Consider the following 22,280-nt stretch of genomic DNA (forward strand, 5'->3'; position numbering starts at 1 on the left):
TACAGAATATACACAGCAAATATGTATTCAGTGCTGACCAAGTGTCAAACATAATGTCATAGAGTGGGATCATATGAGATACTGTACCTGAAATGTACTTTTGGATCTGTTGATGTATTGATGTGCATTGATGTCTGCCCTGATGTACAGTCAGAGGTTGAGTGATGGGCTGCACCTGTGAGGAGCTGCACCTGTGAGGAGCTGGATTAAGATGTAATTTCCCCAGTGTCTCTTGTTCTTAAGTTTTAAATCCACAGACAAGAATCTGGTAGAATGGCTTTTTATATAAAACTGTAATATAGGTAGCATACAATACTACCAAAGGGCATTTTTAACTTGTGGATACTACAGCCACCTAGATCCAACCTGCCATCATCACCATGCTTACTCTTATTCCCTGTACTGTGTTGTTTCTGGTGGTTGTAATCTCTGAATGCATGTAGTGTTTGAGGAATAGCACATAGGTTGGAAGGGGCTAATGTGGGAAGAGTGTCTCTAAAGAGGAGAAGAATGGGAGTGAGTTCTTTCCTTACAACATGAGCTGGAGAGAGGAGGGTTGCTCAGCCCTCAGAAGGGACTAGTATTTGGGGTGCAGGGGGGACTAATCAATATACACCAATGTGCCCAGTCTGTGGGAAGATGTTTTAGTGCTGTACCATTGACAAAAGATCATAGAGCTTTGAATAATAGCATATCTCTGGTTACTGGTGTGACTTAAAGATTATAATAACTATTTTGGAGCTATTTTTAAAAATTGGTTCATAATAATTGTAGATATTTATGGGGTACATATGTTATTTTGGTGTGTGCACACAGTGGGTAGTGACCAAATCAGGGTAATTGGGATATTTATTGACTCAAACATTTATCATTTCTTTGTGTTGAGAGCATCCCAAATCTTCTCTTCTAGCTAATTTGAAATATACAATAAGTTGTTGGTAACTATGGCCACTCTATCATGCTACTGAATGCTAGAATTTATTCCTTCCATCTAACTGTGTTTGCATACTCACTCAAACCTCTCTTCATTTCTCCCTCCCTTCTTCCCTTTCCAGCCTTTGGTGTCTATCATTTTACTCTCTACCTCCATGAGATCAACTTTTGTAGCTCTGATATTAGTGCTATTTTGAATGACATGATTCTCTTGAGACTTCTGTAGGAGCCTGGGCCAGTGAGGGAGCCCAAGCAGTGTCAGAGACTGAATCCTCTGCCAGCAATTCAATTAAACTTGATTTAGAAAGAACAGATTATATTTCTTACATCCTGTGTGATGGTGTAAAATTCATAAGACTTGCTATGAAGTCTTAGGTGTTTTACTTTGCCTTTTTAATTCTCGAATTTTCTCATCTGTAACAGAAGTATAGTAATTCTTACCTTGTAGTGTGTTTTTGGAGCTTAGTGATTGTACGTGTAACGTACCTGGGAGTCAATAGCAGGTCTCAGCACACGATGCTCATACAGTAGGGCTCTCTCCTTCCATCTGCTGAGTTCTGTTTTTTCAAGGTTATCACTAGCTGTCAAGTGTTTTGTTCTGTCCTCTTTAGGTGATGGTCAGTCAGGTGCAGCCACAAGAGGGAACACAGGAGAGGCACAAGAGAACAAAGTATGTTATATTCCCAAGTTCTAGAGCAGGGGTCACAGCAAATCATCAGGGTCACAGGGGAAGTGCCAGGTTTTGGTCAACTGGCTGAGGAAAGTCAAAGCCAGTATTTTTATTCTGGATTTTGCAGAAACGGAAAGGCAAGGCAGGGGAGGCAGTGTAGGGTTGGCTAGTTTGAATCATTTCGGTGGGCTCTAAACCAAAAAGGTGGTCCCTAGTTGCCCGGAACCTGGCCTGGGGTAATAAGGCAGATAATGTTGCCTCCTCCTCGGATGGAAGAGGAGGTATGGCTCCGGCTGGTTAGTTTGCATATCAAAGGCATGCTCCTAGCTGAGTTCTCTGTTACCTCCAGGAACTGGCTAGCCCCAGGAGAGTCAGTCTGTACTCAGAAAGAGTATTTTAAGATGTCAAAACGTTGTAATACACAGAAAATGAAAAAATATGTACATGATACACATTTATACTTTCCTATGTTCATTTTTGTGAAAGTTTGCAGCCATGCATTTATGCAGGTACATCAATATTTTGATGGGGTTGTATCATCATTTTATACACCAGTCAGTCTAGGGTCCCATGGGTTGGCTGGTTTGCCATCCCATTTACTTCAGCCACACCTGGGAATTTATTCCCACTCTGATCCAAGAATGAGCAGGAATCCCCTTTCCTTAGCTGAAATAATTGCCCACTTTAAATACTTTTAGTTTCTGATTTAAAAGATATATATTGATATAGGTATAGGTATATAGTGTAAACTAAAAATAAAATCCCAAGCTCCATACTGACTGAACAGACCCCCTCTTGGCCAAGAATACCCCAGAGAAACTTTAAAAATTGAATCCCCAGACATGACAGGAAGGGAGGTGGAACACGCCTTGTTACACCCCCTCCCTTTTGGAGTTTAGGCACAACTGACTGGCATTAATGCTAAAATAGAGATCATAACATTAACAACAACAACAAAAAGAACATAACATTAACTGTTTGTGACAATAAGACACCAAATTATAAACAAAACCTAAGGCCATGCCAGACAATGGTTAAGTCACACACCCCTATACGTCACTCTGACCCATGTTAACAGAATTTCTTATCTTAAACATTCCTTTCTGCTGACTCCGAATTTTTACAGAGTATTCTTCCTTTAACCATTTGCAAATTGAAGAATCTCTGCATCTATCTATAACCTGGAAGCCCCTACTTGAAGATATCCCACCTTTTTGGGCTGAATCAGTGTATATCTTCCATGTATTTGAGACAGCCAGGGAGGATGGGGTTCCCAGAGAAACTCCAACGGGCCTGCACGCTGGGGCGGAGCCACTGAAGTCTGCACCCTTTGCAGCGGGGTGGAGTTGGCTCCTCCTCTTCCTGTGTGGAACCTGCAATTCAAGCTGCCGGCAGGAAGCTCTCTAGCAGGGACTCTGACCTTGTAGAGGATCCCTGCTTCCCCTGTTTTTTCCCTTTTCACCCAATAAAACCCTGTCTTACTCACCCTTCAAACTGTCTATGAGACTAAGTTTTCATAGCTATGGGACGGACAAGGACCCTGTCTTTAGCTGAACTAAAAAAGTCCTGTAACATTTTTGGCTCCCAATGTGGGGCTTGAGAAGCAGTGAGTGAAATGGGGACTCAAAAACTCTCACTGTTGCTTCTGAGCCTTTTCATCCTCACACTTCTGAGGATGGAGGAAACCATTTCGCTCCCTCCACCCCGCCCCGTCACTCCCGGGCCTTTTCTTTCCTTTTTTGGGAGGGACCCGTGAGCAGCAGCTCCCCTCCACCCGCTATTCCCTGCCTGTTCCCTGCTGGGCCTAGGACGCATGGCCCAAGGGTCCCGCACAGCTGGCTGGCTGGTTCCCAGCCACGCACTGCTGCTGCAGTCTTCCCCTTCCCTGGCCAAGGGGTTTAACTCTATTGGACAGTAATTAAGCTTAAGCTTTTTTCCCTGCTGGAGGAACCAGTTGCATAAGAATAAGAGGTTCTTCTCCAGGCATTTAAAAACTGTTTTTTGCTTCCACTTCTCTACCCCGTCAGCAGTTAACTTTTAAAGTTTTTTTTTTTTCTTTTGGAAGACTTTTTTTACTAGGCCAGGTCCCCCAACTATCACTGTTTGTACTCTGTAAAGTTTTGCTTGTGAAAAAGGATCTTGTGAAGACTGGGTTTTCTTCTGTCTCTCTGTGTGTGTATTGTGTGTAACGTCTGTAAAAAGAGCTCTACTTAATTTGCCCTAAAGAAAAACAAGTGCTTGGATCAAGTATTTTTTTAAGGAAAGTTAAAAGCTGTGGTACCTTTCAGTTCACGTGACTTTAATCTTTGAGAAATAAAAACAGCCTTAAAGATTATTGGTTAAATGCAGGTCAGATGTGAGACGAGAAGTCTTCTTCAGATCAAAGGTTTTTCTCGATTGAAGCGTTCGTGGTCTCACGGGCTTCAAGGAATGAAGCTGTGGACCGCAGCGGCGAGTGTTACAGCTTGATTAGAGAAACGCACAGACCCAATGAGTGTGCGGCAGCAAGACTTATTAAAGCGAAAATAAAGCTTCCACGTGGTGGAAGGGGACCCGGAAAGGTTGCCGATTTTGGCTTGGGTGTCTTATGCTTATATCCTATTATGACCCCTCCTCTTTTCCTTTTTCTGTCCTATAGAATTAGCTTATGTTCTATCCACTTGTGGGTTGGCAGGCCTGATTGGTTAAAAACATCAGGCTGCAGCTAGAGCTTAAACGCCCTATATGATTGGTTGAAGTTTCAATTCCTTAGCCTGCAGCTGTGACTCATTTTGGCTTAGGGGAAAGTCCCCTTTGATTGGTTGAAGTTTCAAGCCCTTAGCTTGCAGCTGTGACTTATTTTGGCTTAGGGGAAAGTCCCCTTAGGGAAGTCCCTAGGGACCCAGGAAGTCCAGCCAACTTAGCCACTTAGTCCCTCAAGATGCAAGGTTTGCTAAGTGTTTTGAGGTTGCAAACTGACTTCTGGGTTTTGAGAACTATTTGACTTTCTGGCTTCACAACTGGTAAGACCTGGGGACTTAAGGAACTAACCACGTCCTTAACTAAGAAGGCAAAGCTTAGCTGCAGTTAGCACACAATTAAAGCAACTTACCAAGTTTTACCTTAAAGTTAAAAATAGCTAGGAGTTAATTGAAACTACTAGAAATAGATTTGCATGCAAGGTGTGTAAGAACAGTAAAATGTATTTCTTAGTAAAAGGTTATAAGAAGGCATGGAAATGTAAACTTTTGCCTAAAGTTTTTAAGGATTAAAGGATTAAAGGATTTTTTGAGTTAAATTAGGAAAAAGCTGAAGGTTCAAAGAAGGGGTAGAAGAATTATGGAAATCAATCTTGCAGAAGAGGTTCTGTGTGTGAACTCATTGACTAAGTTCAAAAAAGGGTATTATATGATTTTTTTCTGTAAATTGAGCATTGAAATAAAAGCATAACAAGGTTTCCTAAGGCGCTAATCTGCTCTTTGGCAAAATTTTTAAAGGATTATAAAAGATTTTTGATTATTTAAAATTTCGGAGTCATCTTTTTGGCAAAATAAATAACTTATGGTAATCTGGAATTCTATTTCATAATATCAAGTGTTTTAAACATATTTAAAAGGCTGCCCAAAATCGACCTTAAGTTTTAAAATTGTCTTTCCTGACACCTGGCTTTTTGAATACTTCAGAGGGCCCGTGAAGTGTCCAGAAAAGAGGTAAAAGGAATTATTTAACATATTTAGGTACATGGGATTGCCAAAATGATGCTCAATCTTCTTTAGGTTATATTTTGGTGAATAATGCTAATATATGTTCCAAAATTGTATGGGATTTCTAAAATTCTAATGTGCAAGTATATGCTATCCATCGTAATTAGGGTTGTTATGTTAGGTTATTGTAAACCGTGGAAATAACCAAACTTCTTTGTCAATCGTGTTTCTAACTGTAACTATCCTGGACATTTTGCTATTCACAGACAATTGTTGTCTTGTTTTAATCCTTTTCAAAAATGGTTTATAATGAGCTATAGAACTTTAACAGGTGCTCTCAAATGCAGGCTTCTGATAACTTTAGAGGTTGTAACACTGGAATAAAGGAAAATGTATAGGACTCATAAAGAGCTGAAATGTTCATGAATATCAAGCAAAACAAGAATTAACTAACTGGACTGAACTCAGGAAGCTGAAGCAAATCTTTTTGACCTTTGCTTGGAATATTTCTGATCCTTGTTTTATTTTTTCAGAGTCAAGGAAACTTATTTTGAACTATTTACAGCCTTTAGTAAGTAAGTTATACACTCCTGTGATAAAAATTTGGAGCACGTTTGTTTCTCTCTGCCTGAATCCTCTAGAATTTGGAAACTATTTGTGAATATTCTTATGGCAATATAGTTGTTTGCATCAGTGCAATAAGAATCCATTTTTCTTTTGCAACAGAACACAATTGGAGAAAGTCGTTATTTTACCAAGGATTTGACTGGAAGGGTATGCTTCCCTTTAAGGAGTCAATTTTGACTTGCAGAGCCAATAAAAGCCCAGTGAGGAAACTGGTCTCATACCCTTGTCTATGCAGTCCGTGTACAGGGTTCTTGACCTGTGGTCAGTAAAGAATGTCACTTTCTAACAGGTCCAGGAGCTCCAAGTTTATTATGGGACCTTAAGAGGAAAGGATCACCCAACTCACAGGGTTTTGAGGATACAAACCCATGGTTGGGCTCAGTTTTAAAAGGTCTTATCTGAGATTCCTTGTGGAACAAACTTCCATCAAAGCCAATCTAAAAGGCCTAATTAGAAAGAATTATTCTTGCTGCACTTTATGCAAATAATCAGGCCAAGTATAAGACTAAAATTTATTTTGTAAACCATTCAGTCCTATGATGATTTTTTTTTTTAACAAAAATGAGGACTGGAGAGAGAAATCATGTTTCAAAACTTATACATTTGTCATTAAATTCTTTTTTTATTATACTTTAAGTTCTGGGGTACATGTGCAGAACATGCAGGTTTGTTACATAGGTATACATGTGCCATGGTGATTTTCTGCACCCATCAACCTGTCACCTACATTAGGTATTTCTCCTAACGCTATCCCTCCCCTAGCCCCCACCCCCTGACAGTCCCCGGTGTGTGATATTCCCCTCCCGGTGTCCATGTGTTCTCATTGTTCAGTTCCCACCTTTGAGTGAGAACATGCGGTGTTTGGTTTTCTTCCCTTGTGTTAGTTTGCTGAGAATGATGGTTTCCAGCTTCATCCATGTCCCTGCAAAGGACATGAACTTATCCTTTTTTATGGCTGCATAGTATTCCATGGTGTATATGTGCCACATTTTCTTTATCCAGTCTATCGTTGATGGACATTTAGGTTGGTTCCAAGTCTTTGCTATTGTGAATAGTGCCGCAATAAACATACATGTGCATGTATCTTTATAGTAAAATGATTCATAATCCTTGGGGTATTTACCTAGTAATGGGATTGCTGGGTCAACATTTGTCATTAAATTCTAAACTTATTCGTTGTTTTTAAGTTTTTGCCTACATTTTAGACTAACCCTGCTTGCTCCTATGAACCAACCAGCAATCCCTGGCTGCAGCTCAGAAAGAACAAAGGGGATAGGTAATGTAGAAATTCAGATCAATATTCTAGTTCTGAGCAATTATCCTACAAATCCTGCCAGGTAATGGAATAAATAGGATGCCCATCACTCGGAGGTTTCCTTTTGGGAAAGTAAGACCAAGGGAGCTAACAAAAGCCAAGCACCATGCACCCAAATTCTGTCAAGCATAAATATAGCTACCAGTTATCTGGGTGTGTCACAAGACATCCTTTTCTCTGTTGTTGGAGGAGGACTCAGTTCCACAGCTTCACTTTTGCATTCGGCTTATGATAAGAAGTCCATGCAACCCCCGCTGAGACACATTTTTGCCCCAAACTCAATTCCAAGCATCGGGTCAAAGCCCTAGGAAAGAAAACTGGATCTGAGGGATCCAGAGGCAGACAATAACAGAAATTAAAAGGCACAACACAGGTAAGCGTGGCTGATTCCTGCCGATTAAGCCAACCCCAGGCTTCCTGTTTCATGGATAAAGACCACATTAATATCCGTGGCATAAATGAGGTCTAGGGAATCCAAGGCTGCTGGCAGCAGGGGAGATAGGGCATATGTGGATAAGAGCGGATGATTCTCACCCACTAGGCCCCCTGCTTCATGGGAGCAAGCCGCTCTTCCACCCAAGGTGGCATCTGCCAAGGTTGCTGGGACTCGGGGATGCAAAGATGGAAGAGGAAAGAGGATGCTTTTCCCTCTCTCCCTCATGTACCTCTGAAGAAGGATTTTATGAATTTTACAAGTATAATCAAAGACAACCAAAAATGCTTACTTTTTCCTTCCAAAGCTAAGTGTAGTGTAGCCCCACCCCGTAGTCTAAGTTAGAGAAAAATACTAACTGCCTGTTTTTCCTTTCGTGCTCAGCGAGCCTTATCTGTACTTGCTAGTTTCACATTCCTTGAGGCTCAGCGAGTTCCTGCTTCACCTCCCTAGCACAGCTGCAAAGTTACAAGGTTGACACAGAAATGGTTTATACAGTTAATGGTTTCCCAAAGATGTGAAACATGTAATATAAATAAATGTAAAAGACTGATCAACTGCCTTTGTTCTCACTTCTGTAAGTACACTTCCTGCATCACATAGTTCCCGCCCACTGGCTGCTTAAAAAGCGGCTGTTTTCTTTGTCCGGGGCTCAGACTTTCCTGGACGCTAGTCCTACTGAGCCAGGTGATCACCTTTTAATAAAGACCTTTCCTGGACTCACTCCGTTCAGTCTCTCCCATCTTTGATTGTCCCACAATACCTCGGGTATCTTCTAGGAAGAGAAGGGAACCAGGGATGCCTGCCCCCCTCTTTCTAGATGGGTAGCCATTCGCCTTCAGTCTGTACCCTTTTTGAATGCATCCTGAACCTCTAGGACTCCTTTTAAAAAAAAAACAAAACACCTTCTTTTTTTCCTTTCTCCTCCTCTGTCCTCTTCACTGATAGGTAATTGTGTCTTCATACTATGGGACACTCCCCTCAGAAACATCCTCCAAACCGGAAAGAATTAATTTCCCAAACCTTAACCTGGCTGGCTTAGGAATGGGCTCAGGGGAAGGGAACCCAGAAGACTGACATGCTGGCAAAAGCGTAAAGTTTTTTCTTAACCAGTTGGGCTTTTGGCCTCCCTCTCCCTGTGCAAACTGGTAAAAGGCCTTGGAATTTTTGAGCTGTTCTTACCCCTCTCCTTGTTTTGTTTTGATACATGTTTTCTAATAAGCTGGTTTGTCTATTCTTGCCTTCAGGCCATCAAACTACAGTCAGTCATGCAACAGGAGCCTCTGATGACGACCCTTTCTGCTGGGAACCCTTAAATAGGCCTCTGAGGGAGCTCTGACTGCGGCTTCCCCCAAAACAGCGCCCCCTGTCAGCAGGAGGCAGTTAAGATCGCTCTTCTTCCTTATCCTTATTCTAATGGCAGTTAGATGTACCTCTCTAGAGCGGGGAATGAGACAGCCAGGTGGGAGGGGGTCCCCAGAGAAACTCCAGCTGGCCTGCACACTGGGATGGAGCCACAATAGTTCACATCCTTTGCAGCAGGGAGGAGCCAGCTCCTCCTCTTCTGTGTGGAACCTGGAATTCAAGCCGCTGGCGGCAAGCACTCTAGCAGGGACTCTGACTTGTTGAGGATCCCTGTTTCCCCCCTTTTCTCCCCACTTTTCACCGAATAAAACTTTGTCTTACCCACCCTTCAAACCGTCTTTGAGCCTAAATTTTCATGGCTGGGGGACGGACAAGGACCCTGTCTTTAGCTGAACAGACCTGCAAAATATTGATGTCTTTGCCTGTAACTCTTGCCTCCCCGAAAGGTATAATACTCAACTGCAACCCAGCTGCCTCAATATTTTAAATCTTTATTGTAAAAACATCTTATTTTAAGAAATGGGATGTGCAAGGGAAACGGTAATTATGTTCCCAAAGCATCAATAATTTCAAAAAGAGAATGCAGGGGAAGATTGCTTTCCATAGTTTTAGCACAGAGAGTTTAATACTCTATCAAAAACAAGGCACCTTCTCCCTGTAGCCCTCTGCAGCTTTCAGAGCACACTGTGATACAATTTCAAAAGGAAGCCACTTTTATAAATTCATACCCACCCTGGTGTGCAACTGAAAAAAGTGAAAAAGTAAAACCCACTTTCTCAGGACCTCTTGAGACTGTGTTCCCCCGCCATGGTCACTCATATTGGCTCAGAATAAACCTCTTTAAAATATTTTACAGAGCTGGTTTTTCTGTTAACAATGCCTATTTTATCAGTTATTTTATTCATTTACACCTGAAATCTTAAAACAGACTTAAGGAAATTCACAAATACCAATGGATAAGATAAAGCTACGTTAAGAATAAGTAAGGAAGGAAATATGGGCAAAAGAAAAATAAAGCAGAGAGCTGGGATGCCAGATGGCTTGAAAGTCAAACATATATAAATAAAAAGCATTAATAATCATCTTAATTATATTCTATGTTATATTTTATTTCAGATAATGGAGCTATTTTTTTCTTTCATTGTCCAAGTGGAAGATGTTAAAAAAGAAACCCTCAATGGTAATGCAGTTTATACCAACTTCACACAATCTGTTACACTCATTGATCTGTGGAATAATCATGACACTCAAATGAATTTGTATGCTGGTATTTACTATGGGAATGTAAAAAGAATATTACACTAGGTTTTGACAGATTTGGGCTAACAGGTAAATCTTTATTGTAAAAGATTTTATTTTAAGAAATGGGATGTGCAAGGGAAATGGTAATTATGTTCCCAAAGCATCAATAATTTCAAAAAGAGAATGTAGAAGAAGATTGTTTTCCATAGTTTTAACACAGAAAATTTAATACTCTATCAAAAAGAAGGCATCTTCTCCCTGTAGCCTCTGAAGCTTTCAGAGCACACTGTAATACAATTTCAAAAGGAAGCCACTTCTATAAATTCATACCCACCCTGGTGTGCAACTGACAGCTTCAGAGGTAACATTAGTGACTGCTTACACAAGAAAATCTTCATGCAATGCAAATTTAAATTTCCAAGCATTTAATATTTTTTCAAGATATTGTAGAACCAAAAATTAGTAAATATTTTTTAAAGTCCAGCACCCTTTTGAAAAAGAATAAATCTTCTTATTTATGGTCTTGCTTTTATCATATAATAGTTGAATCTGTGTAATATTTTCTTAAGTGATAAGCATAATAACAAAATGAATACCTGTGAATCTAGCACTCAAATTGTGAACTCAGATCTTCCTAGTCTCACTGGAGTTACCTGAGTCTTACAACCCCACGACCTGCCGCACCAGAGGTAGCCATAGCACAGAAATCCATAGCTTTTCATGTATGCGTAGATCTTTAAACATTATGTTGTTCCCCTTTACTTGTGCTTGAGTCTTAGAAAAAGGCACAATACTTTATTTAGTTCTCTGTAATTTGATTTTATTTACCATTTTAAACTGAATAATTACTTCTAAGATTCATCCATTTTGTTCCATTTAGCTACAATTTATTATACACTAGTGAAATGAGTATTTTGCATACTAAATAAATATTCTACATTAAATAATAATTCATTCTCTTATCAATCAATATCAGGTTTTTTCCAATATTTGGAAATATCAAATAATGCTACTATGAGTATATTTGTATATATGACTTCTGGAACACATATTCATGAAAATATACTTGAGAATGAAATTTCTGGATCACAGGAAACTCAAGTATTTAACTTTTTCAAGTAATGCCAAGTTGACGCTCCCATAGACAGCGTGCATTTTCTTCTTTTGCATTCTGACACTTGGTATTGTTAGAGTTCTTATGTATTTACCCATTTAACAAAATTATGTTCTTGTTTTGAATTTCCATGACTGCTAAGCATCCACTAAGCATACTTCCCTATCACTCTATCTATCTATCTATCCATTCAACTATCTACCTATCATCTACCAGTCATTTTTGTTTTCTTTTCTATAGAATGCCTGTTCATGTTTTACTCCTTTTCCCAGTGGATTGTCTTTTATGATTAAATCATAGGAATTTTAATATTTCTGGATATTAGTCTTTGTTGTAAGTTCTCTCAGATGATGGCTTATCTTTTTGTTTTCACTATGGTGTCTTTTGGAGAACAGTAAGTCTTAATTTTAGTTTCTTAACTTTTATGTTGGTGGCTTTTGGGTCTTATTTAAGAAAAAATTTCTTAAAGTCAGAAAGACAGTGTCCTATATTTTCCACCAAGTGTTTAAGTATGACTTTTATATACCTTTTAAGTCACTAATCCATTAAATTTTCTGTATGGTATGAGAGAGAAATTCAATTGCATTTTTTTCCATGTGGATAAGCCAATTACCCCTGCACCATTTATCGACAAATCTACCCTCCTCCCACTGATGGGCAATTGCACCACTGTCACATATCAAGTCTCCTTCTATGTATTTGTTTGTTTCTGGGTTCATTATTTTGTTGCCTTGGTCAGTATGTTTAATTCTGCATTAAAAACATATTTTAAAACTTACCATTTTCAAAAACTTAAAACTGTAGAGACAGAAGGAAGATCAGAGGTTGCTGGGGACAGGAGTGGGGAAAGGGATTGGCCACAAGAAGACACGAGGATATTTGAGGGAGGAGGTCACAGAAATAATTTATAACTTGATTGTGGGGAGGATTATATGGCTGCATACATTTGTCAACACTCAGAGCTGAACAAATTTTACTGTAACTTAGAAACATTTGCAAAACAGTAATTTTATATTTTGTTATTTTTCCTCATAAATGACTTCACTCTTCTTGGGGTTTTGCTTCTCTGTATAAATTTTAAAATCCTATTTTGACAAGTTTCACCAAAAATAAACCTGTGGGAATTTTGATTGAAACTGTGTTGAATATAGATAAATTTTTGGAATGTGGCATCTTATCCATGAAAACAGTATATTTCTCCTGTTAAGACTTTTTAAATGTCATTTAATAATTAAATATTAAAAATATTTTAGAGCCAGGTGTGGTGGCACATGCCTGTAGTCCCACCTATTCGGGAGGCTGAGGCAGGAGGATGGGTTAAGCCCAGGAGTTGGAATCTAGCCTGGCCAACAAAGTGAGACCCATCTCTAAAAAAAAAAAAAAAATCTAAATATTAAATATTAAAATATTCTATATACATATGGCTGGATTATTAAACTGTTGTCTCTTGTTTCAAGCCCACCCTTCTATACCCTGCCATGGATACTGGACTAAGTCTCTGCAAACTGTATTTCTGCCAAATGGCTTCCTTTTAGGTTCCATAATGACGGATGCTGGGGAAGAATGGAAGGCAGGAAGGGAGAAGAGCCTTGTGTTCACTCAAGCAATGGATTTTTACCGTGGCAGGCACATTTGGTTCTGGAATAATTGGTTCCAGTTTCCAGCTCTTTTTTTCCATTCTCAGACCCGATTTAATCGACTTAATCATATCACCTTAAAGGTATAATCATTACCTTGGTAATTTCTGTTTCTCAGAAACCTAAGCCCTATTCTCTGGGTCCCCTCTTCAAAGATTGTGAAGCACCAACACATGTCAAGCAGTCCTTTCTGACTGGTGTACAAAAGTGCAGTTGACAGCTGGGAGTGGTGTCCAATGCCTGTAATCCCAGCACTTTGGGAGGCCTAGGCTGGTGGATCGCTTGAGCCCAGGAGTTCAAAATCAGCCTCGTCTACGTGGTGAAACCTCATTTCTACAAAAATTGCAAAACTTAGCCTGGCATGGTGCTGTGTGACTGTAGTCCCAGCTACTCAGGATGCTGAGGCAGGAGGATCACCTGAGCCTGGGAGGTCGAGGCTGCAGTGAGCCCTGATCACACCACTGCATTCCAGTCTTGGTGACAAGAACGAGATCCTGTCTCTTAAAAAAATAGCAATTGACTTAAATCTAATAAGCTTACGTCTGGATACCTTGCTATACTCTCACATTTATCATGATTTGCATGCAGATTCTTTGAGATTTTCTGTATAGACAGTCATATTATATACAAATAATGACAGTTTTGTTTATTCTTTTCTATTCCTTATGCCTTTGTCTCTCTTTTCTTTCTTCTTTCTTTCCTCTTACTCTGCTGAATAAGATCTCCAGTATAATGAGGGATACAGGATATCTATTATGGCCACAGTACATATCCTAGTTTTATTACTGGCTTTAAAGGGAAGACTTCTAATGTTAAATCATTAATAATATTTATTGTTTCCTGTAAGTTTTTTTGTGGACTTCATTTAACATGTTAAGGAAATACCAGCTTGGTCAACATGGCAAAAACCCGTCTCTACTAAAGATGCAAAAATTAGCTAGGTGTGGTGGTATGTGCCTATAATCCCAGCTACTCGGGAGGCTAAGGCAGGAGAATTGCTTGAACACAGGGGGTGGAGGTTGCAGTGAGCCGAGATTGCACAACTGCACTCCAGCCTGGGCAAAACAGCGAGACTGTCTCAAAAAAAAAAAAAAAAGAAAAAGAAAAAAGAAATAATACACTTCATGATTTGCCAAATTTTTTATCAGGTACAAGTGCTGAATTTTTCAAAAGCTTTTTAAAAATGTATTGAAATGATTACATTTTCTGAAATTTTGTTCTTCTTGAGGAGAACTATATTCATAGATTGCTTTAATGTTTATCCATCTTTGCATTTCTGGGGTTTGTTTATCTCTCTTGGCTGTGTTGTATTATCTATTCTTGTACATGACTAGATCATATTTACTATTATGTTGTTTAGGATTTTTTAATCTCATTTATGGATAATTAATTTTTTCCTTTCTCACAGTACCATTTTCTGATATTGGTATTAAAATAGAAAGTGTTCTCTCTTTTACATTTCCTGAAAAAAGTTTGCATAATATTGGAAAGATCTGTTCTTTGAAAATTTCCTAGAACTTGACTGTAAAACCATCTGAGCTTGATGTTTTTGTGGGAACGCTATAGGTTTCTCTAATGGTTAGAGAAGCAGTCAAGCTATTTCACCCTGAGTTAGGTTTTTTATAAGCTATATTATTCTCAAATTTTATTTTTATTTTTTTTATTTTTGAGACAGCATCTTACTCTGTCACCCAGGCTGGAGTGCAGTGGTACTCTGCATTGAGTGAGTGCAGTGGCTCACTGCGGCCTTGACCTTCTGGCCTCAGCCTATCCTCCTGCCTCAGCCTCTCGAGTAGCTGGGACCACGGGCATTCACCACCATGGTTGACCAATTATTTTTATTTGTAGAGATACGGTCTCCCTGTGTTGCCAAGGCTACTCTTGAACTCCTGGGCTCAAGTGATCTGCCCACCTTGGCCTCCCTAAGTGCTGGGATTACAGGTGCGAGCCACTGTGCCCTGCCTAGGATTTTATTTTGTACACATTTTAAATTGTGTTGGCATTAAGTTGTTCATGGTATTTTCACCTCTTATCTTTCATTCCTAATTTATTTATTTGTGCATCTCTCTCCCTCTCTTCCTTTTTTTTCTCTTTTCTTTATTCATCTTGGCAGAAATTTGTCATTTTATAGGGATGTTCTGAAATTCAGCTTCCACCTCCATATTTGGCCAAAATATTTCTGCTTCAATCAAATTTTTAGAAATCCAAATAGCCAAATGGCTATTTCAATATCGTCTGTACAGCCCTGAATGGTGTGCCATCGGTGATTATTTAATGGCATGGATTAATTACCATAAGAATAATATAGCAAACATTTATAAAGTTTTCATTCTTTTATCACATCTTAAAAGACAGACATAATGAACCTAGGTCATCTTAGATCAGTAGAAGCCCAAAATGTACCAACTTCCAACAAATAAGACCGTTTACATTATTGTATTATCTCACTCCTGAGGCATGGGAGTCTAAAAGAACTGACATTTCAGAAAAATCCCCAGACCTCAGTCCATTTAGCAAGCAAATTTGACTTTCTAAAGCTTCTTGCTTCTACTTCTCTCATAGGTGGTTTGTTTTTACTTTTGGTTTTGGACATAGTAGCCAGATCTTCCTTTTCCCTAATCTGCATGTTAGATGCTTATATTCTGAAGCCTTCCCTCCCTCCCTCCTTCCCTCCTTCCTTCCCTCTCTCTCTTTCTTATCTTTTCTTTTCCTTCTTTCTTCTTTCTTTTTTCTTTTTCTTTCTTTATTTTTTTATTTTTTTATTTTTATTTTTATTTTTTATTATACTTTAAGTTTTAGGGTACATGTGCACATTGTGCAGGTTAGTTACATATGTATACATGTGACATGCTGGTGTGCTGCACCCACTAACTCGTCATCTAGCATTAGGTATATCGCCCAATGCTATCCCTCCCCCCTCCCCCTACCCCACAACAGTCCCTAGAGTGTGATATTCCCCTTCCTGTGTCCATGTGATCTCATCGTTCAATTCCCACCTATGAGTGAGAATATGCGGTGTTTGGTTTTTTGTTCTTGCGATAGTTTACTGAGAATGATGATTTCCAATTTCATCCATGTCCCTACAAGGGACATGAACTCATCATTTTTTATGGCTGCATAGTATTCCATGGTGTATATGTGCCACATTTTCTTAATCCAGTCTATCATTGTTGGGCATTTGAGTTGGTTCCAAGTCTTTGCTATTGTGAATAATGCCACAATAAACATACATGTGCATGTGTCTTTATAGCAGCATGATTCATAGTCCTTTGGGTATATACCCAGTAATGGGATGGCTGGGTCAAATGGTATTTCCAGTTCTAGATCCCTGAGGAATCGCCACACTGACTTCCACAATGGTTGAACTAGTTTACAGTCCCACCAACAGTGTAAAAGTGTTCCTATTTCTCCACATCCTCTCCAGCACCTGTTGTTTCCTGACTTTTTAATGATTGCCATTCTAACTGGTGTGAGGTGGTATCTCATTATGGTTTTGATTTGCATTTCTCTGATGGCCAGTGATGATGAGCATTTTTTCATGTGTTTTTTGGCTGCATAAATGTCTTCTTTTGAGAAGTGTCTGTTCATGTCCTTCGCCCACTTTTTGATGGGGTTGTTTGTTTTTTTCTTATAAATTTGTTTGAGTTCATTGTAGATTCTGGATATTAGCCCTTTGCCAGATGAGTAGGTTGCGAAAATTTTCTCCCATTTTGTAGGTTGCCTGTTCACTCTAATGGTAGTTTCTTTTGCTGTGCAGAAGCTCTTGAGTTTAATTAGATCCCATTTGTCAATTTTGTCTTTTGTTGCCATTGCTTTTGGTGTTTTAGACATGAAGTCCTTGCCCGTGCCTATGTCCTGAATGGTAATGCCTAGGTTCTCTTCTAGGGTTTTTATGGTTTTAGGTCTAACATTTAAGTCTTTAATCCATCTTGAATTGATTTTTGTATAAGGTGTAAGGAAGGGATCCAGTTTCAGCTTTCTACATATGGCTAGCCAGTTTTCCCAGCACCATTTATTAAATAGGGAATCCTTTCCCCATTGCTTGTTTTTCTCAGGTTTGTCAAAGATCAGATAGTTGTAGATACGCGGCGTTATTTCTGAGGGCTCTGTTCTGTTCCATTGATCTATATCTCTGTTTTGGTACCAGTACCATGCTGTTTTGGTTACTGTAGCCTTGTAGTATAGTTTGAAGTCAGGTAGTGTGATGCCTCCAGCTTTGTTCTTTTGGCTTAGGATTGACTTGGCGATGAGGGCTCTTTTTTGGTTCCATATGAACTTTAAAGTAGTTTTTTCCAATTCTGTGAAGAAAGTCATTGGTAGCTTGATGGGGATGGCATTGAATCTGTAAATTACCTTGGGCAGTATGGCCATTTTCACGATATTGATTCTTCCTACCCATGAGCATGGAATGTTCTTCCATTTGTTTGTATCCTCTTTTATTTCCTTGAGCAGTGGTTTGTAGTTCTCCTTGAAGAGGTCCTTCACATCCCTTGTAAGTTGGATTCCTAGGTATTTTATTCTCTTTGAAGCAATTGTGAATGGGGGTTCACTCATGATTTGGCTCTCTGTTTGTCTGTTGTTGGTGTATAAGAATGCTTGTGATTTTTGTACATTGATTTTGTATCCTGAGACTTTGCTGAAGTTGCTTATCAGCTTAAGGAGATTTTGGGCTGAGACGATGGGGTTTTCTAGATATACAATCATGTCGTCTGCAAACAGGGACAATTTAACTTCCTCTTTTCCTAATTGAATACGCTTTATTTCCTTCTCCTGCCTAATTGCCCTGGCCAGAACTTCCAACACTATGTTGAATAGGAGTGGTGAGAGAGGGCATCCCTGTCTTGTGCCTGTTTTCAAAGGGAATGCTTCCACTTTTTGCCCATCCAGTATGATATTGGCTGTGGGTTTGTCATAGATAGCTCTTATTATTTTGAAATACGTCCCATCAATACCTAATTTATTGAGAGTTTTTAGCATGAAGGGTTGTTGAATTTTGTCAAAGGCTTTTTCTGCATCTATTGAGATAATCATGTGGTTTTTGTCTTTGGGTCTGTTTATATGCTGGATTACATTTATTGATTTGTGTATATTGAACCAGCCTTGCATCCCAGGGATGAAGCCCACTTGATCATGGTGGATAAGCTTTTTGATGTGCTGCTGGATTCGTTTTGCCAGTATTTTATTGAGGATTTTTGCATCAATGTTAATCAAGGATATTGGTCTAAAATTCTCTTTTTTTGTTGTGTCTCTGCCTGGCTTTGGTATCAGAATGATGCTGGCCTCATAAAAAGAGTTAGGGAGGATTCCCTCTTTTTCTATTGATTGGAATAATTTCAGAAGGAATGGTACCAGTTCCTCCTTGTACCTCTGGTAGAATTTGGCTGTGAATCCATCTGGTCCTGGACTCTTTTTGGTTGGTAAGCTATTGATTATTGCCACAATTTCAGGTCCTGTTATTGGTCTATTCAGAGATTCAACTTCTTCCTGGTTTAATCTTGGGAGAGTGTATGTGTCCAGGAATTTATCCATTTCTTCTAGATTTTCTAATTTATTTGTGTAGAGGTGTTTGTAGTATTCTCTGATGGTAGTTTGTATTTCTGTGGGATCGGTGGTGATATCCCCTTTATCATTTTTTATTGTGTCTATTTGATTCTTCTCTCTTTTTTTCTTTATCAGTCTTGCTAGCGGTCTATCAATTTTGTTGATCCTTTCATAAAACCAGCTCCTGGATTCATTAATTTTTTGAAGGATTTTTTATGTCTCTATTTCCTTCAGTTCTGCTCTGATTTTAGTTATTTCTTGCCTTCTGCTAGGTTTTGAATGTGTTTGCTCTTGCTTTTCTAGTTCTTTTAATTGTGATGTTAGGGTGTCAATTTTGGATCTTTCCTGCTTTCTCTTGTGGGCATTTAGTACTATAAATTTCACTCTACACACTGCTTTGAATGCGTCCCAGAGATTCTGGTATGTTGTGTCTTTGTTCTCGTTGGTTTCAAAGAACATCTTTATTTCTGCCTTCATTTCATTATGTACCCAGTAGTCATTCAGGAGCAGGTTGTTCAGTTTCCATGTAGTTGAGCGGTTTTGAGTGAGATTCTTAATCCTGAGTTCTAGTTTGATTGCACTGTGGTCTGAGAGAGAGTTTGTTATAATTTCTGTTCTTTTACATTTGCTGAGGAGAGCTTTACTTCCAAGTATGTGGTCAATTTTGGAATAGGTGTGGTGTGGTGCTGAAAAAAATGTATATTCTGTTGATTTGGGGTGGAGAGTTCTGTAGATGTCTATTAGGTCCACTTGGTGCAGAGCTGAGTTCAATTCCTGGGTATCCTTGTTGACTTTCTGTCTCATTGATCTGTCTAATGTTGACAGTGGGGTGTTAAAGTCTCCCATTATTAATGTGTGGGAGTCTAAGTCTCTTTGTAGGTCACTCAGGACTTGCTTTATGAATCTTGGTGCTCCTGTATTGGGTGCATGTATATTTAGGATAGTTAGCTCTTCTTATTGAATTGATCCCTTTACCATTATGTAATGGCCTTCTTTGTCTCTTTTGATCTTTGGTGGTTTAAAGTCTGTTTTATCAGAGACTAGGATTGCAACCCCTGCCTTTTTTTGTTTTCCATTTGCTTGGTAGATCTTCCTCCATTCTTTTATTTTGAGCCTATGTGTGTCTCTGCACGTGAGATGGGTTTCCTGAATACAGCACACTGATGGGTCTTGACTCTTTATCCAATTTGCCAGTCTGTGTCTTTTAATTGGAGCATTTAGTCCATTGACATTTAAAGTTAATATTGTTATGTGTGAATTTGATCCTGTCATTATGATGTTAGCTGGTTATTTTGCTCGTTAGTTGATGCAGTTTCTTCCTAGTCTGGATGGTCTTTACATTTTGGCATGATTTTGCAGCGGCTGGTACCGGTTGTTCCTTTCCGTGTTTAGCGCTTCCTTCAGGAGCTCTTTTAGGGCAGGCCTGGTGGTGACAAAATCTCTCAGCATTTGCTTGTCTGTAAAGTATTTTATTTCTCCTTCACTTATGAAGCTTAGTTTGGCTGGATATGAAAATCTGGGTTGAAAATTCTTTTCTTTAAGAATGTTGAATATTGGCCCCCACTCTCTTCTGGCTTGTAGGGTTTCTGCCGAGAGATCCGCTGTTAGTCTGATGGGCTTCCCTTTGAGGGTAACCCGACCTTTCTCTCTGGCTGCCCTTAACATTTTTTCCTTCATTTCAACTTTGGTGAATCTGACAATTATGTGTCTTGGAGTTGCTCTTCTCGAGGAGTATCTTTGTGGTGTTCTCTGTATTTCCTGAATCTGAACATTGGCCTGCCTTGCTAGATTGGGGAAGTTCTCCTGGATAATATCCTGCAGAGTGTTTTCCAACTTGGTTCCATTCTCCCCATTACTTTCAGGTACACCAATCAGACGTAGATTTGGTCTTTTCACATAGTCCCATATTTTTTGGAGGCTTTGCTCATTTCTTTTTATTCTTTTTTCTCTAAACTTCCCTTCTCGCTTCATTTCATTCATTTCATCTTCCATCGCTGATACCCTTTCTTCCAGTTGATTGCATCGGCTTCTGAGGCTTCTGCATTCTTCACGTAGTTCTCGAGCCTTGGTTTTCAGCTCCATCAGCTCCTTTAAGCACTTCTCTGTATTGGTTATTCTAATTATACATTCTTCTAAATTTTTTTCAAAGTTTTCAACTTCTTTGCCTTTGGTTTGAATGTCCTCCCGTAGCTCAGAGTAATTTGATCATCTGAAGCCTTCTTCTCTCAGCTCGTCAAAGTCATTCTCCATCCAGCTTTGTTCCATTGCTGGTGAGGAACTGCATTCCTTTGGAGGAGGACAGGCGCTCTGCTTTTTAGAGTTTCCAGTTTTTCTGTTCTGTTTTTTCCCCATCTTTGTGGTTTTAATCTACTTTTGGTCTTTGATGATGGTGATGTACAGATGGGTTTTTGGTGTGGATGTCCTTTCTGTTTGTTAGTTTTCCTTCTAACAGACAGGACCCTCAGCTGCAGGTCTGTTGGAATACCCTGCCGTGTGAGGTGTCAGTGTGCCCCTGCTGGGGGGTGCCTCCCAGTTAGGCTGTTCGGGGGTCAGGGGTCAGGGACCCACTTGAGGAGGGAGTCTGCCCGTTCTCAGATCTCCAGCTGCGTGCTGGGAGAACCACTGCTCTCTTCAAAGCTGTCAGACAGGGACATTTCAGTCTGCAGAGGATACTGCTGTCTTTTTGTTTGTCTGTGCCCTGCCCCCAGAGGTGGAGCCTACAGAGGCAGGCAGGCCTCCTTGAGCTGTGGTGGGCTCCACCCAGTTGGAGCTTCCCGGCTGCTTTGTTTACCTCAGCAAGCCTGGGCAATGGCGGGCGCCCCTCCCCCAGCCTCGCTGCCGCCTTGCAGTTTGATCTCAGACTGCTGTGCTAGCAATCAGCGAGATTCCGTGGGCGTAGGACCCTCCGAGCCAGGTGTGGGATTTAATCTCGTGGTGCGCCGTTTTTTAAGCCGGTCGGAAAAGTGCAGTATTCGGGTGGGAGTGATCCGATTTTCCAGGTGTGTCCGTCACCCCTTTCTTTGACTTGGAAAGGGAACTCCCTGACCCCTTGTGCTTCCCAAGTGAGGCAATGCCTTGCCCTGCTTCGGCTCGCGCACGGTGCGGGCACCCACTGACCTGCGCCCACTGTCTGGCACTCCCTAGTGAGGTGAACCCGGTACCTCAGATGGAAATGCAGAAATCACCCGTCTTCTGCGTCGCTCACGCTGGGAGCTGTAGACCGGAGCTGTTCCTATTCGGCCATCTTGGCTCCTCCAGGTAAATCATTTTATTGTTATAAAAATATATAAGGTAGTTGTCATTATTATTCCAGTTTTTAGATTAGTAAACAGAGGCACAAAAAAAGTAAAATAACTGACTCAAAGGTGATATGGTGAATAAGTAGTGGAGTTGGCACTTCAACCCAGGCAGCCTTCTTCTGGAGTCCTTGTTCTTAACAGTGTTCCTTGATTTTTGTCACCTGGTACCTCTGACCCAGGCACTTGTGGCACCTGAGGCCAATGTGCCCAAAAAGGGTTGAGAATTGCTTGCAGTGATCACATGTTCATAAACCATATTCTTGGGCAAACGTGTGTATACTCTCAGTCAGAAATGGATTTTCACTGTTTCCAGGAGTCTGTGTTGGAGAAAGGGAAGGGCGGGTTACTCTGCTGTATGTTCAATACATCTGTAAATGGCCCATCTGCAGATGAGCTCAAGGTGAATGGGGGTTTCAGAGGA

General features: G+C 40.0%; 1 protein-coding gene across 5 annotated transcripts in view; it reads left to right on the top strand.

Moving 5' to 3' along the window:
- Positions 1-22,280, top strand: part of LOC112209777 (uncharacterized) — a 161,131-nt gene that overhangs the window by 33,210 nt on the left and 105,641 nt on the right. The window contains exon 1 of one of the 5 annotated variants that reach the window (XR_010158436.1): positions 21,738-21,818. The exons of the other annotated variants lie outside the window; for them this stretch is intronic. The gene's annotated coding sequence lies outside the window, so the exon portion shown is untranslated. Of the gene's footprint in view, positions 1-21,737; positions 21,819-22,280 lie in introns of those variants that run through there. 5 annotated transcript variants of the gene reach the window in all.

Source organism: Pan troglodytes, chromosome 6 (genome assembly GCF_028858775.2).
Source record: "Pan troglodytes isolate AG18354 chromosome 6, NHGRI_mPanTro3-v2.0_pri, whole genome shotgun sequence".
Lineage (NCBI taxonomy): Eukaryota > Metazoa > Chordata > Mammalia > Primates > Hominidae > Pan > Pan troglodytes.